The 19,770-nt window shown below is 43.5% G+C and overlaps 1 protein-coding gene across 2 annotated transcripts in view; it reads left to right on the top strand.

Moving 5' to 3' along the window:
• LOC122802867 (four and a half LIM domains protein 2) overlaps positions 1-19,770 on the top strand; it is a 388,073-nt gene that overhangs the window by 203,493 nt on the left and 164,810 nt on the right. The window lies entirely within an intron of this gene.

Here is a 19,770-nt window from a genome sequence, read left to right as displayed (position 1 = left end):
ACAACCAGCAATGAGGTGTGCAACTGTTTCCAATTCTGTTTTACAAAACCTACATTTGTCTGTTTCTCCCACATGTTCAATGGACTTTGTAAACCAATGTGTATGTAGCCCACTATCTTGGGCCACGAGTATTAATCTTTCATTTCTTGGTTTGAATTTGCCTCTCCTTAACCATTTCTGTGTTCAATCCAGATGAACATGAGGTTCTTCCAGAAGTTTTCTATACTTGCAACTACATTTATGCATTTTCCACATTTCTTGCCTTCTCATCTGATTCTTCACCTTATATTCTTTCTTTTGTTTTTTTTTAGCACATTCAGTTGTTGCTTGATTTTTATCTACTTCTGGCTTGATTTCCATTCCTGCTTGACGCCGATATTCTTCTGCTATATTAAGCAGGGAAGTTATTCTTAGATTATTCTCCTCATGTTTCAAAACTTTTAGTATGTTTGGGTCTTGTGAGGTCAGCAGATATGTGTGCAGTCCCACGATTGTAGCTCTATACATGTAATCAATTTCAAGGAGGCCCATACCGCCTTCAGAACAGGGAATATATAACTTGGTATGCACTGATTTTTATAAATCATTTGGTGAGCATGAAGCATCCTTCCTGTTTTCCTGTCTAATCTATTCAACACATTTTGGGGTCAATCAGTCACTCCAAAACTGTAAGTTAGGACAGGAAGAGCAAATTGGTTTATAGCTTGAATTTCATTCCTAGATGTCAAAGCTGATTTCATAGGTTCATAGATTCATAGGTAGGTACTAGGCTATTGGCCCTAGGGCCTATATAAGCCTAGCCAAAAGGTACCCTGGCTTTCGCAACCCAAGAAAATTATTTTCCTGTGCCACTGTCGAGCAGAGCCACAGAAGTGATCCCCGGGGTGAATTTCCTATCTCCCTTCCAATCATCAAAATTTTTCTTGAAGAGTGCTAGTGAGGAGATTTGTTTGATATAGATAGATAGTTTGTTCCAGAGTATGGGAAGTCTCTGGGACAGGAATCTATCCCTCCAGCATGTTCTGTTTATTGTGGTGACAAGATTTAGGTCCCTAGAGCATGTAGCTTGTAGGGATTGGGATTTCTTTAAGTGGAACATGTCTAAAAGCTCTGGGTTTGACATAGCTTTGTGTGTTAGGCAGAGATCGCCTCTGAGTAGGCGATATGCAATGGAGTAAAGCTGCAGTTTTTTGAGACGGTCTGCGTAGGGCATCTGTTTGAGGCCAGTAATTCTCTTTGTGAGGTATTTCTGTGGCCTTTCCAGTTGTTGTAGATGTCTTGTGAGGTACATATCAAAAGGGGCATTGTACTCTATAATGGGTCTAATGAGTGATGAGTAGAGGGGAACAATGACCTATTTTTTCCTGGTTGAGAAACCTTTTGTGATGAGGTGTGCCACACAGAAGGATTTTCTGACTACTGTGGTGATGTGATTATCAAAGGAGAGACTACTGTCCACCTGTGTCCCAAGGTCTCTTATCACACTTTTGGTGTTAAGTAGACTACCGCCTATGTGGTAGTTCATGGGTACAGAGTTTTTACCAAAAGGGATGACAATGCACTTTTTGGCATTGAGCTTGAGGCCATGGCTTTGATACCAGACATCTGTCTCAGCGAGGCCCTTTTGTGGGATGTCCACATCTTTTGGAGTTTTGATTATGGCTCCTAGTTTGCAGTCATCTGCGAACTTTGTTAGCCAAAGACCTTCTGTGTTAGCCTGTACTTCAGAGAAGTAGATACCAAACAGGAGATGATTAATTTAAATCTTCTAAAATATTTCTTACTAAGTTTTATCCACATTTGTTCATGTTTTATCGTTGATCCTTCATCATTTCCCAAATATTTGTACACTTCCTCTTGCTCAAGCTATTTTATATCACATTTTTGTCCCAAACTGATGTTTTCCTTGGTGCTGCAGTATTCCTGCTTTAAAGGTTTATTTTGCACATTTATCAAGACCAAATTACATTCTTGTATCATCTGAAAAAGTTTTGACAGCTTGCAGTTGTGCTTTCAGTTCCTCATCTGATGAGCTATACAGTTTTAAATCATCGACAAAGAGAAGATGAGAAGTCTTTACACTTTACTGCTCTCTAGGAGCCAAATTATAGCAATGGCCTAAGCTGTCAAGGGCAAGACAGAATTGTGGTGAAAGATTTTAATTTTTATCCCTGGAATAATGATTTGTCCTTTATCATGGCTTAATTGCAAAGTGGTCTGCCACTGTTTCATAGCCACTGTAAGGTAGTCAGTCATTGTAGGGTGTATCTTATACATTTTTTAAGCACTCTTTTATCCATGAATGTGAGATACTATCAAATTCTTCCTCTTTTTTACAGTTCTCCACTATGACTTTGTTTAACAACAAATGATCTGTTGCTCCATATGCCTTTCTTTTATTACCATTTTGTTCTATTGCCATAATGGAGTTTTCTTCTAACTGACTATAAACTCTGTCAGCATCAATTCCAGTATGTAGTTTATGCATCATTGGAAGGCAAGTTATTTGTCTGTAATTTTTAGGGTAGCTTGCAGGTTCTCTGTTAAGCAGGAGCATTGTTTTTCCTGTTGTTAGTCAGGTTGGTGTCTGTTCGGAGAGCACATATAAATAGTTCTTATTCATGGCTAAGTCTACGTGCAAAGATGTTAATTCTTTTAACCAGAAGTTAGGTACTGCATCTGAGCCTGGGGTTTTCCAGTTAGAGACTTTTCTTAACTTTGTTTCAATCTCTCTGGCTGTTACTTCATCCCATTTCATATCCTGTACCTTTAAACTTCTTATTCTTTCTTTTACTTCTTCTGTCTATTTAGCATCTTTGTTATGTTCCACAGGATGATTTTTCAGCAGTGGGGAGGATGTGATGTCTAAGAAGAATGAATTTCAACTAGAATGATAAACCATAGTGAGTGCACCTGCTGTACTGATAAATTACAATAGTACCAGATGTTGTGGCTCCATCACCTGAAATGGCAGTAGAGGACTTACCATCTAACATCAAAGGAAAACAGAAGAAGAAAACCCATGGTTACCTTATCTGCGAGATGCATCTAATCCCTGTGCAGCTGCTCTTCCCTTACTCCTTCCCATCCTTATCCAGGTCTATCCTCTTCATCCTTGAACCCCCAAGCACTGTATTCAGTATATTCCAGGGCCCTACTGCCTTAACCTTTCCAGTTATCACTTACTGAACCACCACCACACTCTTGTATCCTTCTTCTTCAGTCATGCCTCCTCTCATTTACCCACACACAATGCAGTTTGTCCAAGTCATATCCTACTTTTATAAAGTCCTCTGTGATATACATGTTGAGCTGCCTGTGTTTCCATTTTTACCCCATCATGTCCTTCTTCTTCTTCCGTCATATCCCTCTTATTTGCCCCAACCAATGCAGTCTATCCAAGTCATAGGTTCATAGGTAAGTACTAGGCTACCTGCCCAAGGGCATTTATAAGCCTAGCCAGAATGTGTTGGCTTTTGCCACCCCCTTAGATTAGTTCCCTGTGCCCCTGTCCAGCAGAGCCATTAGTTCCCTGTGCCACTGTCCAGCAGAGCCACTGCAGTGATCCTCGGGGTAAATTTTCTGTTTCCCATCCATCCATCAAGGTTTCTCTTGAAGAGTGTTAGTGTGGGCTCTGCCTGATATATATTGGAATCCTGTTCCAAAGCATGGGGAGTCTCTGGGACAGGAATCTATCCCTCCAGCATGTCCTATTTATCATTATGGGGAGGTTTATATCTCTAGAGCATGTGGCTCTCCGGGATTTGTTTTTTTTTTAGGTGGAGCATGTCCATCAATTCTGGGTTGGACATGGCCTTGTATGTCAGGCAGAGATCACCTCTGAGTAAGCGGTATGCAACCGAGTACAGCTGGAGTTTCTTGAGTCGGGCTGCATAGGGCATCTGTTTGAGGCCAGTAATCCTATTGGTGAGGTATTTTTGTGGTCTTTCCAGCTGTTGCAGGTGTCTTGTAAGGTACATCCCAAATGGGGTGTTGTATTCTATGATGGGTCTAATGAGTGATGAGTAGAGAGGCACAGTAACCTCTTTTGTTCTAGATGCGAACCCTTTTGTGATTAGGTGGGCCACATATAAGGATTTTCTAACCACCTTGGCAATATGATTATTAAAGGAGAGATTACTATCTACTTGGGTCCCCAGATCCCTTATTACATTTTCTGTATTTAGGGGACTACCACCTATGTGGTAGTTCATGGGTACTTTGTTTTTTCCAACGGGGATGACTATGTACTTTTTGGCATTTAGTTTGAGGCCATGATTTTGACACCAGGTATCCGTCTCAGTGAGACCCTTCTGGAGCGTGTCTGTATCAGCCAGGGAATCAATTATGGCCCCCAATTTGCAGTCGTCTGCGAACTTGGTCAGCCATAGTCCTCCTATGCTTGCCTGTACCTCTGAGAAGTATGTACCGAACAGGAGGGGTCCTAGGACTGAACCCTGGGGGATGCCACTTGTAACCGGTTTAGAGTTGGGCATATAGCCTGCAACTCTCACCATGTGGGTTCTGTCCATGAGCCAGTTGGCAACCCATCTCGTGATGTAGGGGTTTATGTTCAAGCTGGTGAGTTTGTCTATAATACTAGAATGGGGAATGGTGTCGAAAGCCTCTGCGAGGTCTGGGTAGTGCTGTGTGGACCTCCTTTCCCTCATCTAATGCCTTGGTAACTGTCTCAAAGAAGTCCACCAGGTTTAGGAGGCATGATCTGCCCTTAACAAAGCCATACTGGGTAGGGTCCAAGGTTTGGAGGTTCACAATGTCTCTGTTAATGAGTTCCATGATGATGCACTCCATAGCCTTGCAAACCAGGCTAGTCAGGCTTATAGGGTGATAGTTCCCAGGGTCTGTTGTGGCTCCACCTTTGTGGAGCAGGATAACTGTTGCTGTGCACCATTCTGTGGGTACGTAGCCTGTAGAGAGGCTGAGTTTGAACAGTGTGTTTAGATGAGGGGTTAGTTCATTTTGGAGCTCTTGTAACACACAGCCTGGGACACCGCCCAGTCTCATTGAAGCTGTGTTTTTGGCTTTGGATAGGGCTGATTTAACCTGTGTGTCGGTGATTGATGGGGCCCTACATTCTTCTGGTATAGTTATCAGCCCTTTAGGGGGTGAGAGGGGGGTGAAGTTTGCACTAAACCTGTCTACCAGAATGTTGGCAATATCTGTCAGTTCAGTGTATTTTGTGCCATTCTGCACTAACTCAGAGCAGATCTGAGAGTTTCCACTTAGGTTCTTGATGTAGCTAAAGAATGCTTTGTGGTTATCTTTGGAGTCATTGGCAATTTTTCTTTTGAAACTAGCCTTGGATGATTTAATGAGGGATCGTAGTTTTTTGCTGATACTGATCAGGGATGTCTTTCCTTCTTGGGATTTTACTCTTTTCTGTACTAGTTTTCTCCTTCTGTTGTATAGCTTGTTTATGGCAGGGGTCCACCAGACTGGTTTCCTTTTCTTGGAGGAGTGATTCTTGGTTTTACTTGGGATAGCATGATCCATGCTTTCCTGCAGATGCTCATAGAGTGCCTTTGTAAAGGTTTCAGCTGCTTGGACAGCATTGTCCTTTAGCATGGGGGCTGTGAACCTTTCCACCTCAGTCTTAAGTAACATGAAGTTTGCTTTTGAAAAGTTTTTCACGGTGGTTTCCTTGACTGGGGGTGGGGGCGGAATGTGGCTATCCAGAGTGATTAGTCTATGGTCTGATCTAACCAGTGAGGGGTTGACCTCCAGTGTGGAATACCGGTTGCCCATGTTGGTGATGACCAGGTCCAATATGTTGATGTTCTTCATGTTTCACTGTTGCAGTCATTACATTTGGGTAATCCTGCTGGCAGGTTGCCCTCAGTCGGCCTGAATTCCAAAGTCCTGGGTCCTGTGTCGGCTGCTGTTGCCCCTTCCCTGACGTCAGGTCGTCAGGGGTATAAAAGAAGCAACCAACACCATTTTCTTTAGTCTTTCTTGCCGTGCAGTGCCCAAAGCAGAAGCAGTTTGCAAGTGCTGGTTGGCCGACTCCTGAGATTTTCGTGTTCGAGTTTCAGATCCGAAGTCTTCAATAAAGCTAAGTACCCCATTGGGGAAACTTTTTTCTTGCTCCAGACCGATGTCAGAAAAAATAAATAATTGTATTTCTTGTGGAAAGCAAATACCTCATAAGGACTTTCATTCTTACTGTATTCCTTGCCTAGGCCCTGATCACAATGTTTCTGGTTGTCGATTTTGTGCTAGATTTAACCAAATCACTATTAAGTGTTGGTGTGATTTTGTTTTAAACTATTTGGACGCCGGTTTAATTATCCAGAAATGTCGTTGGATAGCCATCCGACTACTGGAGTTCACATAAAATGCAAAGAAAAGGAGAGAGATAGACAACCTTGGCCCAAAACTGATGACGAAGCTTCTCCTAAGCCAGTCGCCGGTTTGCCAGTTCTCAGTGAGGCGCTTTCACAGCCCCTGATACCTGCTACTTTAGAGTCGCAGGCCACTGGAAACTCAAGGTATTGGAGCCTCGGATACTATTCTTTCAGATGGGTCTGGAGCCGCTGAGCAGGCACTGGCTTCTGAGGGTGTATTCAGACCTAAATATCTTTATATTAAACAGACTTCAGCTTCAAAGGCAAAGACTAAAGCACCTTCTAAAGCAAAGAAACAAACTCAAGAGCCATGTGGACAGGCCTCTATGCCCAAAAAACAGATGCTCAAAATGGCCAAAGACTTGATTACCTTGATCAGGGGTTCCCATCCCCCTCCTGATAAGAGGCCTAGGCAAGAGACTGACTATGAATCGTCAGATCAGATTTCCATTTCTTCTGATTCCTCTTCTGAACAGGAATATTCTCTTCCCCCATGAGGATTCTGATGCTGAAGAATCTATTCCTTCAGCTTCTCCTCCAGAGGACTATTCTTTTGGGGAAACCTTGCATACCATGAGGGAGCATTTCCACTGGGAGAGCCAAGATTTTTCAGAATCTAAAAAGAGGCTCAGGGATTTCCTTTTACTACCTCAACACAGGCCACTAGCCATTCCACCTGTGTTAGACATTGTAGATGATGTGTTTTTGGTGTCTAGTCTTACCCCTGACTCTTTACCCCCAGCTCCTGTTAAGCCTGACAGATATTACAGGGTTCCTGACTCTCATAAATTTCTTTTTAAAAATCTTGCTGCAGACCCAGAAACTGTTTCACAGGGTCCCAAAGGAGTTAAGGCTTCCACTGCAAAAAACCCTACCCCCTCTGACAGAGATTCCAGGGCACTGGATAGATGGGGAAAAAAATGTTATACATCTGCTACCTTGGCTATAAGGGCCTTAAACTATCAGTTTCATATGCTCAAATATCAGCAACATGTCATGGCATAGCTTAAACAGAAAATGTTGTTAAACTCTGAATGTGCAGAAAACAAGGAAATGCAGGATTTATTGCAAGTAGCTGAACAAGTTGGAAAGCATACTTTGCAATGTGGTTTTGATTCTTTGGAGGCCTCCTGCAGGGCCGCAGTTATGGGTTCTGTAATTAGGAGGCATGCTTGATTAAAGGAACAAAATCTGCCTGATCAGGTCAAAGTTAAATTATTAGATGCACCTTTACAGCATGATACATTGTTTGGTGTTAAGGCAGAAGAGGTGTTAAAGAAAATGGAGGACAAAGCTAAATCTATGCAAACTGTCAAAGATTTTTTACAAGTACAGCCACCTAGGTTTAGTAGACACTGGCCTACAAAAAATTGGTCCTTTCCTGTGTCAGACAGACCTCAAAGGGGCAGATCCAGACGCCCTAGAGGCAGATCCCAGGTGCAAGGTTCATACAGGTCAAAGCAATGTGGTGCTTCTACCTCCAAAGTTGGTGAAGATAAATCACAACCATACAGGAAACAGTTCCAATGACTTCCCCCTGCCTGCACCAAGCACTTATCTCCTGGCAGCACCCTTAGGGGGAAAATTAGCACTTTTTTCTCAAAATTGGCACATTATAACCCAGGACAAGTGGGTTCTAAATATCATGTCACAAGGCTATAAATTCCATTTCCATACCCTGCCAAAGACAAACGGCTAGCCAGATCTGCCAAAAAATCAATGGGCAGAGGCACAAAAACAAGTGTCATCCCTCATGGACATGGGGGGGCATTCAACAAGTACCAGAGCAAGAGCAGGGACAAGGATTTTACTCAAGACTGATGTTCATCGTGCATACAGCTGCAGTAATCACAGATGGGTTTTCAGCCGTCAGGCGGTCCCTCAGTCGGCCGAATTCCAAAGTCTTGGTCCGGCGTCGGTTGTTGTCGCTTACTCTTCTGACGTCAGGAAGGCCAGAGTATATAAGACACAGCCGACGCCATGTTCTTCAGTCTTTTTTGCCGTGCGGTGCCCGAAGCAGAAACAGTTCGCAAGTGCCGGTCGGCCAGCTCCTGAATTACGAAAATATTTGGAACCGAAGTCTTCATTAAAGCTAAGTACCCGTTGGGGAATCTTTTCTTGCCTCAGACCGATGTCAGAAAAAGTTAATAATTGTATTTCTTGTGGGAAGCAAATACCGCATAAGGATTTCCATTCCCTTTGCATACCTTGTTTGGGCCCAGACCACAACGTCTCGGCTGTCGCTTTGCGCTACTTTCAACAACGACTTTCAGTCGCCATGGAGAGTTCTTAACACTCTTTAAAGCTTTTGACTATAAAATGTCATTAGACATTCACTACCGTTAGACACTCCGACTACGTTTATCCAAAAGCGCAGGGACGAAAGGACCGACACGCGAGGCCCGCGGTCTCCGCTGACACCACGCCAAAACAGGCTCCACGTGGTCCGGTTCTCAGCGAGATGCCTTTGCAGTCCCTGACTACCGACGACACTCCTTTGGCGGTGTCTTCTGTACCCGAGACCGCTGGGTCCTCGGCCCTTTCCCAGACTACAACTGAAGCCCCGGCTTATGTCGAGCCTACTAATGTGGACAGGTCCACCTCCACCCATGGTGTATTTAGGCCTTCTTCTTCTTTTTCTATTAAGGCCTTTACTAAATCCAAAGCAGCCAGGCATCAAACTAGGCCTGCTGCTCAAGGGCAATCTCCTGGACACATGCCTAAGAAACACATGCTTAAAATGGCTGAGGATCTAATTACTCTTATCAGAGGTTCTCAGCCCCCTCCTGACAAGAGACCCAGAGTGGAGGAAGAATCCCTCTCTTCGGATCAGGGATCCATTTTATCAGAACATTCTGATGCAGAGGCACACTCATACTCCCCTTTTGAGGACTCGGATGCAGAACAGTCCATTCCTTCTGTATCCCCCCCGAGGATTTTTCTTTTGGGGAAACCTTGCACACCTTGAGGGAACATTTCCATTGGGAAGGCCAAGACTTTTCAGATTCCAAGAAAAGACTTAGGAATTTCTTTGGTTACCTCAGCACAGACCTCTGGTTATACCCCCTGTTTTGGAGGTACTGGATGATGTCTATTCTGAGGCTTGTCTTAACCCTGATTCTCTGCCTCCTGCACCAGTAAAGCCTGATAGATATTACAGAGTACCCAGTTCTCATCAATTTCTCTACAAAGGCCATAATGCTGACCCTGAAACCATTTTACAAGGCCCTAAGGGATTAAAGGCCTCCACTGCCAAGAATCCACTTCCTGCAGAAAGGGAATCTAGATCTTTAGAAAGATGGGGTAAGAAGGTATATACCTCGGCCACCCTAGCCATGAGGGCCTTAAACTGTCAGTTTCATATGATTAAATATCAACAGTTTCTGTTATCCCAATTAAAAAACAAAATGTCTCAACCTGAACAACCAGACTTAAAAGAGTTACAGGATATGTTGCATAGTGCAGAGCAAGTGGGTAAACACACCTTACAATGTGGTTATGATGCCCTAGAGGCCTCCAGTAGAGCAGCTGCTACAGGATCAGTCATTCGCAGACATGCCTGGCTTAGGGAACAAAATTTGCCTGATCATGTGAAAGCTAAACTTCTTGATGCTCCTTTACAAAAGGATGTACTTTTGGTACTAATGCTGAGGATATACGAAAAATGGAAGAAAAAGCCAAATCTATGCAAACTGTCAAAGCTTTCTTACAGGTTCAGCCACCACGTTTTAGCAGGAATTGGCCTTCAAAAACTGGTCCTTTCCAGCCACTGACAAGCCCCAAAGAGGTAGATACAGGGCAGAGGACACTCACAAGGATCATATAGAGGCAGACAATGGCAATCTCCGGCACCAACAGGTGGTGAAGACAGTGCACAACAATACAGGAAGAAACAATGACTCCTCATTTCCATGCCAAGCAAGTCTCAGCTGGCAGCACCTTTGGGAGGAAACTAGCATTATTTGCAAGCAATTGGCATATTGTCACAACAGACAAATGGATACTGGACATTATAAACAGAGGCTACAAATTTCAATTTCACACTCTTCCAAAAATGAGAGGCATGCCAAACCTGCCACAAAATCAAAGGGCAGAGGTACAACTGCAAATTTCAAAGCTCCTAAACATGAGAGCTATACAAAAGGTACCTACGCACCAACAAGGTCAAGGTTTTTATTCAAGACTCTTTCTGGTACCAAGAAAAGGAACTGACTGGAGACCCATTCTGGACTTATCCATTCTAAACACATTTCTGCTCGTACCAAAATTCAAGATGCTCATATTACAGCAACTTCTTCCCATGCTGGGCAAGGAGTTTTGGCTGGTAACATTGGACCTCAAGGAGGCATACCTGCATGTCCCAATCAGACAAAGCTGCAGAAGATACCTCAGATTTCTTGCAGGTTCAATCCACTATCAATTCTCTGCATTGCCCTTTGGCTTATCTACTGCGCCCAGAGTATTCACAAAGTGCCTGGCATCAGTGATTGCCTTTTGCAGACTTCAAGGGATACAAATTTACCCTTATCTGGACGACTGCCTGATCCAAGCGGACAGCAAACACATACTACTGGAACATCTGGCATATGTGACACGGTTACTGCTTTCTCTGGGATACACATTCAACAAGGAGAAATCAAGGCTAACACCATCTCAGAAAATAACCTTCCTGGGTGCCAGCTTGGACACAAACACCCAGATGGCATATCTTAAAACAAGGGCAATTATCTCAGTACTTCAAAACACTAGCAAAAAGTACCAGGCTTACTGCAAGGAAAATCCTGCAGGCTCTGGGATTCATGGCATCTTGCATTCTGCTAATCCCATGTGCAAAGTTGCATATGAGGAAACTTCAATGGTACCTAAAAAATCTATGGTCTCAACACAGTCACAGTTTGGAAGCAATTATTCCAATAATTCCATGTTTGCAAAAGGAATTTCTATGGTGGGCCCAAGCATGTCAAGTGAACACAGGCCTTCCATTCTGCAAGCCTCAAGCAAAACAGGTCATAACCACAGACGCCTCAGATTATGAAGGACAGGTGCATTCAGGGCAGATGGTCCCACAAGGAAAAGCACCTTCACATCAATCAAAAAGAAATGCTAGCAGTAATACATGCAATTACAGCTTTCAGGGTCTTCCTGCTTCCAGGACAATTATTGATAAGAACAGACAACACCACAGTTATGTGGTACATAAACAAACAAGGAGGGACACATTCATACCCCTTGTGCAGACTAGCCATGATTCTTTGGAACTTGGCTCTGGACATACAGATCGAACTTCAAGCACAGTACTTGCCAGGACTGGAAAACACACTGGCAGACACTCTGAGCAGGAATATGACAGATCCACACGAATGGAAGTTACATCCAAAGGTGTTTACGGAAATAATCGAAGCGTGGGGGAGACCAGACATAGATCTTTTTGCCTCCCACAGGAACCATCAATTGAAAAAGTTTTGTTCAAGGACCTTCCATCCAAAGGCCTGGAAGATGGACGCCCTTTCTTTCAGTTGGACAGCATGGACAGTTTATGCAATCCCACCTCTGCCTCTTCTGTCCAGGGTACTTTTGAAAGCAAGAACAGACAAACCGAGGATGATACTGATTGCTCCAGATTGGCCAAGGCAACACTGGTATCAACTCCTGAGGAGCCTAACGCATACTCCTCCCTGGTCCCTGCCTCTAATACCCCTTCTGCTGACTCAGCACAGCTACAAAACTCTTCACAGTCAGCTGAAAACACTCAACCTCGCTGCATGGAAAATTCCTTAACACCACAACAGACCCTACTCTCCAAGGAGGTGCAGGATGTCATTTTGGAGGCGAGAAGACCATCTACTAGAAAAGCTTACTCCGCAAAATGGAAGCGGTTTTGCTGTTGGAATGAGAAAAAAGGACAGGACCCTAGAAAATTGAACTTGCCTCAGGTTTTACAGTACCTAGCCGAACTGCTGAACAGTGGACTCTCATTTTCTTCCATTAAAATACATGCCTCAGCCATTTCTGCAGAATTCAACACGGATCCTCCCTTATTCTCTCACCCACTCTTACAACAGTTCCTCAGAGGGGATAAGAATATAAGACCTCCAAGGAAGCAACCAATACCAGCCTGGGACCTTAATTACATACTAGAAAAATTAACATTGCCTCCTTTTGAACCTGCTGCCTCAACAGATCTGCAATATTTGTCCTGGAAAACAGCTTTCCTTCTGGCCATCACTTCAGCTCGTAGGGTTTCTGAACTACAGGCCCTCATGGCAGTGCAGCCCTTCCTCATCTTCCATCAGGATAGGGTTTCCCTTTGTACTAACCCATCTTTTATGCCAAAAGTGGTATCCAGGGTAGCCTTAAACCAAGCCATACACCTACCTACTTTTTATCCCAACCCTCAAAACAAAGGGGAAAGGCTGCTTCACTCTTTAGACATCCATAGGCAGCTACGTTACTACTTGGACAGAACAAAGTCCTTCAGGAAATCAGAACAACTTTTTGTGTCCTATGGGGGCTCAAGGGAAACCAGTTACCAAACAGACCATTTCCAAGTGGATTGGCCACTGCATACATTTTTGTTACTCCTATCATGGAAAATCTGTCCCTACTGGTATCAGATCTCACTCCACCAGGGCCACAGCCACCTCTACAGCCTTCCTCAGAGGTGTGCCTACTAAGGAGATTTTGGAGGCAGCCACTTGGAGTTCTGTACATACCTTCACAAAACACTATCACCTGCCCCTATATTCCAGAACAAGAGCAGGCTTTGCCACTGCTGTTTTGCAGGGCATTCTGGCTCAACCCAGTTCCTCATAGTACCTACCACCCTATGCATAGCTTTGGGACTCTACCCATCTGTGATTACTGCAGCTGTATGCACGATGAACATAGTACAGTTTTGTACCTACCATAAATGTAGATGTTCCTCCTCCTTCCCCACTTGGTAAGGGCATGGGGCCTAACAACCTCTTCATACTTCCTGACTGGGTTATCCTGCTATGTTTTATTTGCTTGCTTACAATGATTTTGCATTACTTTGCATTGCCTGCATATGTGGATAAGCCTTATTTTTGTATTGCCTTCCTTTGGGGGCACCTGACATCTGGGGCAAGAAAGACTGAAGAACATGGCGTCGGCTGTGTCTTATATACTCTGGCCTTCCTGACGTCAGAAGAGTAAGCGACAACAACCGGCCAGACCAAGACTTTGAATTTGGCCCGACCGAGGGACTGCCTGACGGCTGAAAACCCATCTGTGATTACTGCAGCTGTATTAGCACTCGAACATCTACATTTATGGTAGGTACAAAACTGTACTTTCTTGGTACCCAGAAAGGACAAGGCCTGGAGACCGATACTGGACCTATCTATTCTGAACACATTCCTGGATATACCAAAATTCAAGATGTTGACTTTGCAGCAGCTTCTGCCCATGCTGGGCAAGAATGCTTGGCTTGTGACTTTAGACCTAAAAGAGGCATACCTGCATGCCCCAATCAGACAATTATGCAGAAGATACCTCAGATTCAAGGCTGACTCAATGCATTACCAATTTTCTGCACTGCCCTTTGGCTTATCTACTGTGCCCAGGGTCTTTACAAAGTGCCTGGCACCAGTAATTGCATTCTGCAGACAAAGAGGAATACAAATATATCCTTACTTGGACGACTGTCTAATTCAAGCAGAGAACAAGGACATTCTTCTACAGCATCTGGCATTTGTGAAAAGACTTCTAACATGCCTAGGGTACACAGTCAACGAAATGAAATCAAAAGTAGTGCCCTCACAAGAGATAATATTCCTGGGTGCAAGCTTAAATACAACTGCCCAGATGGCTTATCTCACGCCAGACAAACAAAGGCAACTGCCTATCTGCAAGACAAATTCTGCAAGCTTTGGGCTTCATGGCATCCTGCATCCTACTAATTCCATATGCAAGACTGCGTATGAGGAAACTTTAATGGTACCTAAAAGGTGTTTGGACTCAACATTGCCACAGCCTGGAAACAATGATTACTCTCATTCCCTGCCTGCAACAGGAGTTTCGATGGTGGGCAAAGGCTTGTCACCAAAACAAGGGACAGCCATTCACATTACCCCCAGCCAGGCAGACACTAACAACGGATGCATCAGATTATGCCTGGGGGGCCCACATGGCAGGAAGAAGCATTCAGGGCACATGGTCCTCAAACCAAATGCATCTACACATCAATCAAAAAGAGATGCTAGCTGTTCAAAATGCCCTGACAGCCTTCAAGGACCTACTTCATCCGGGACAACTACTGATAAAGACAGACAACACCACGGTCATGTGGTATATAAACAAGCAGGGGGCACACATTCTTACCCCCTTTGCAGACTAGCCATGACTTTGTGGGACACAGCATTGACTTACCAAGTACATCTGCAGGCACAATTCCTGCCAGGAAGGGAAAATACTCTGGCAGATGAACTAAGCAGAAACCTCATGGATCCCCAGGAGTGGCAGCTGGATCCACAAGTCTTCAGCTTGATAACAAGGAAATGGGGATGCCCGGACATAGATTTATTTGCCTCCCCTCACAACTACCAACTGAAAAGATTCTGCACAAGGACTTATCACAGACAAGCATGGAAAGTGGATGCCCTATCTTTCAGCTGGAAAAAAACTGTCAGTATATGCCTTTCCCCCACTGCCTCTCCTCCCCAAGGTACTCCTAAAGGTCAGACAGGAGAAGCCAAAGATGATACTGATTGCCCCAGACTGGCCCCACCAGTACTGGTATCCAATCCTAAGGAATTTGTCTCAATGCCCAGCTTGGACCTTACCTCAAATACCTCATCTACTGTCCCAGCAAAACAATCAGATCCTGCACAGCCAACTCAGGACTTTAAACCTGGCAGCATGGCAGATAATGTAGTTATACAAAACACACCTCTCAGTAAAGCTGTGATGGATGTCATTTTGGAAGCCAGAAAGCCTAGTACTAGAAAAATCGTATGCTGGAAAATGGAAGAGATTCTGTGCTTGGAACCAGCATATATTCCTCAGATTTTTCAATACTTAACTGAGATGCTGGACAAAGGCCTATCTGTTTCATCTATTAAAATTCATGCCTTTGCCATTTCGTCTCATTACAATACAGAGCCACCAATCTTTTCTCATCCCTTATTAAAGCAGTACCTCAGAGGAGCCAAAAATTTAAGGCCTCCAAGGAGATCACCAAAAACTCACCCTGCCTCCTTTTGAGCCAGCTGCTACTGCTGATATAAAGTTTTTATCTTGGAAAACAGCTCTGCTCCTAACAATAACTTCTGCAAGATGAATCTCAGAGCTACAGGCACTCATGGCTGTGGAACCTTTTATCATTTTTTATCCAGACAGGGTCTCTCTGAGGACAAACCCAACATTTATGCATAAAGTGGTGCCCAGTGTGGCTCTTAACCAAACTATTCATCTGCCAACTTTTTATCCAAATCCACAGAACAAGAGGGAGAGAATTCTGCATTCTTTGGACATACACAGACAGCTTAGATTCTACTTGGACAGAACCAAAGTATTCAGAAAAACAGAGCAATTACTAGTGACATATGCTGCAGGATCACAAGGAAAGGCTATCTCAAAGCAGACTATTTCAAAGCTGATAGGCCACTGCATTCGTTTCTGCTATTTACTCCATGGCAAGCCAGTGCCTAAGGGCATTAGGCCACATTCAACCAGAGCTGTGGCCACTTCAGCAGCCTTTCTCAGGGGAGTACCAACCAAGGACATTTTAGAGGCTGCTACTTGGAGTTCAGTGCACACCTTTACAAAGCACTGTCATCTGCTACTCTACTCTAAATCCAGGGCAGGCTTTGCCACTGCAGTTCTACAGGGCCTCATAGCCGCTCCTAATGCTGTTTAGCTCCAGCCTCCCTACCATAGCTTTGGGACTCTACCCAAATGTAAAGACTGCAACAGTGAAACATGAAGAACATAGTACAGTTGTGTACACTTACCATAAATGTAGATGTTCGAGTGTATTCACTGTTGCAGTCCAGGTTACCCACCCACCATCCCCCTTTCTTCTGATGGAACCTATCTTTCCTTCTCTGATTTATACAACCTATGTGGTGTATTTGCTTGTAGATGAAGGTAAAGTTTATATTGGTGCATGTATTTATATATATATATATATATATATATATATATAAATTTTGGCTACCCTTTTAGGGGGCACCTGACATCTGGGGCAAGAAAAACTAAAGAAAATGGCATCGGCTGCTTCTTTTATACCCCTGACAACCTGACGTCAGGGAAGGGGTGACAGCAGCCGACACAGGACCCAAGACTTTGGAATTCAGGCCGACTGAGGGCAGCCTGCCAGCAGGATTACCCAAATGTAATGACTGCAACAGTGAATACACTTGAACATCTAAATTTATGGTAAGTGTACACAACTGTACTTTCCCTCTGGTGGGGGTGTTGACTAGTTATCTAGGGCATTCAAGTTTATAAATTCTAGGAAGCGTTGGGCAAGGGAGTTAGTACTTGAGTAGTTCTCCCAGTTTATATTTGGGTAATTGAAATCACCCAGTATTAGGGTGTTTGGTAGGACCTTCATATTTCCCAGTGTCTCCAGAAATGTGGAATGAGGGTCCTGGGTCATGGTGGGTGATCTGTAGCAAGCTACAATTTGGATTGCAGTTTTGCCCATTGTTAGTTGTACATGGATGATCTCTGATGCATTGTGCTGCACCACTAACCTGGAGGTGTGGGTATCCTTGATGAATATGGATACACCCCCACCTTTTGTGTTTCGGTCCTGGTTCTGTGGCCAAAAGGTATGGTATGAGTTATAGCCTAGTAGTGCTTTGGGTGCTCTCAGGAGCCTTAAACCAGGTTTCTGTTACTGCAAAGATGTCGATGTTCTGCATACTGAGGAGTGCCTCAAGTGCGTGCATTTTGAGGTTTAGACTTCTGGTGTTGAGTAGCATTACCCTCAGTTTTTGGTTATTTGTGCTATTTATGGTGGTGGGTTTGTCTTTTGAGCCTTGCCTAAAAAAGGCACTATGGGGGCGGCAAGAGTCTTGGCCAGTATTTAAAAGCCTAAGGGTGACAGGTGCAAGCCATCTCTTGCGAAGCAACGTGGCTTGTTGAGCATGTCATCCCAGGCAGACAGATACTGGATCCCCTTTGAATGACACCAGAAACGTAGCCAATTGTTGAAATTGATCATTTTTTCTTTATACTGTGGTATCATTCTTGGTGAGGGCAGGATGCTACTCAGGGTCATACCAGCCTGGGCTACATGATCAGAGAGCTCTTCTATGTCTCTTTTCATGTAGTCCAGGGAAGTATGTCTCAGGTCATTCACACCAACATGGACAATGACAGTTGTATTTGTACTTGTTCTGGAGTGACCTGAGTGCTTGTGTTATGTGGCAGATCCTGGCTCCCGACAGGCAGCTAACTGTAACCCTCTCACTGTCCAGCCTAGTTAGTGGGACATCAGTGTGCCTGACTATAGATCCTACTTTTTCTAAGTCTTGTGTGATATACATGTTGAGCGGTCTGTGTTTCCCTTCTTACTCTGTAATGTCCTATTTAGGAAACTGTTTATTGCATGTTTACTCCTAGCCCATTTCCCCTCCTCCATGTGACCTCTACAACTGGGCATATTACTCACATGTGGCCTAGCCAGTACTTTGTATAGTGGAAGGATAAACTTGGGACCTTTGGAATCCATCCCCCATGCTGTACTCATTACTGTGTTACTGCTGTCACCCACTGTGATTTCATATTGTATAATATGATTTGATTCAAAGACACTACCAATGGACTGGTAAAACTGGCAAATGCCATTTTCCTTCCAAATCTCTGTAATCTCTTAACGTACTATCTAATCATTTTTGTTACATATTCCCAAAGATGACCTCCCCACTACTGTCCACTGTAGCTCTACTGTCTCTATCTCTCTCTTTCTATCTTTCTCTCTCTCTGCAATTGTAGGAATCTGTGGATACTGTAAGTCCAATTGCTGCCTTCTCTTATGTCATATAAATATTAAAGTTTTACCATGTCTAAGAAGCAAAACAACTTATTTGACATTAACTGGATCTGTATATTTATTACTTAGCAGTATTTAATGTTTAATTACCAATGTTACATTAATGTTTACGATTACCCTTTCAGTTGTAACCATGCCTGAATCTGAACATGGCCCATGGATATCAATGTTCTACTCTGGGTAACAAATAAATAAGCAGACAAGCAAAGTCCTCATAATTATTGTACTAGATACTTTTCTAAATAAAGAAACAAAATAAAAACAAATAAATAAATCCTTTTTTTAGTTTCAGACAGCTTTTTTTTAAATGGAAACCTTATTTTATCTATCTGTTTATTTCATATGATAAAGGTGGTAGCCTGAATACATTTAGTTGTGGGTTACTAGAAACAGAGCTACTACACTATCTTCGAGACAGAACATGTAGAGGAACCACATCATTTAGAGGAACCACATTGTTTAACAAAACCACTACAAGGAAGGAAAATCAAACTGCAATCGTTTTTGTAGGGGCAAGCCACACTACACCCCCAAAGTTATGTATACCAACTCCATGGTTGCACGAGCATAAATAAATAAGTTAGATATCTTGCAAAACAAAGGAATGACTGCCAACACACACACACAGAAACCTATTGCTATGGAAAACAGTCACAGTCATTTTGAACCTTAGAGTCTTGTGACATGGTGACATGGACACTTGATGCTTATAGAATGTGAACTCAGCAACTTGTAGAGAAGCCTAGAAGCAGTCATGCTGTCAAAACATGCATGTGTAGAGAGGCTACATGCTTAAAATAAGGAATGTATCCTATTAGGTATGCTAATGTTTGTTACAGTGTTATTTATTATGCAATTATTTTGGGTCTATATTATAACATTGAAGTCTAAAAACTTTGAATGTTATAATATTGAACCCATTCAATCGAAACACGAGAAAACCGAACAGTCAGAATAGCGAATTTTTTCCCAGGGAAAAAATTTGCTGTTCAGACCAACATACACATAACACAAGCACACCAAAGTAAATAATCCACACACATACACTTCACAAAATCCTACACTAAACCAGACATACACCATTAGCTATCCACTTACCTTAACCCAACCCTAACCCTAACCCTAAGGTCCCTAACTATCACACACTCACCTTACCCGCTCCCTAACCCTAACTCACCTACCCCACCCTAACTCTCACGTCCACACAATCGCACACTTATCTGACCCACGCCCTAACCCTAACTCTCCTAACCGATGCCCAGTCGCACACTGACCTTCGTTCGCACACTTACCTTAACCCGGTCCGTAACCTTCGCTCCACAGTTGAGGAAATAGCAAAGCTGCAGAAACAGCCCACTGAATACTTTCCCTAGGAAAGTA

The sequence above is a fragment of the Protopterus annectens genome, chromosome 5.part0, assembly GCF_019279795.1.
Source record: "Protopterus annectens isolate FY-2018-M chromosome 5.part0, PAN1.0, whole genome shotgun sequence".
Classification (NCBI taxonomy): Eukaryota; Metazoa; Chordata; order Ceratodontiformes; family Protopteridae; genus Protopterus; species Protopterus annectens.
This window is presented reverse-complemented; position numbering and strand designations above follow the sequence as displayed.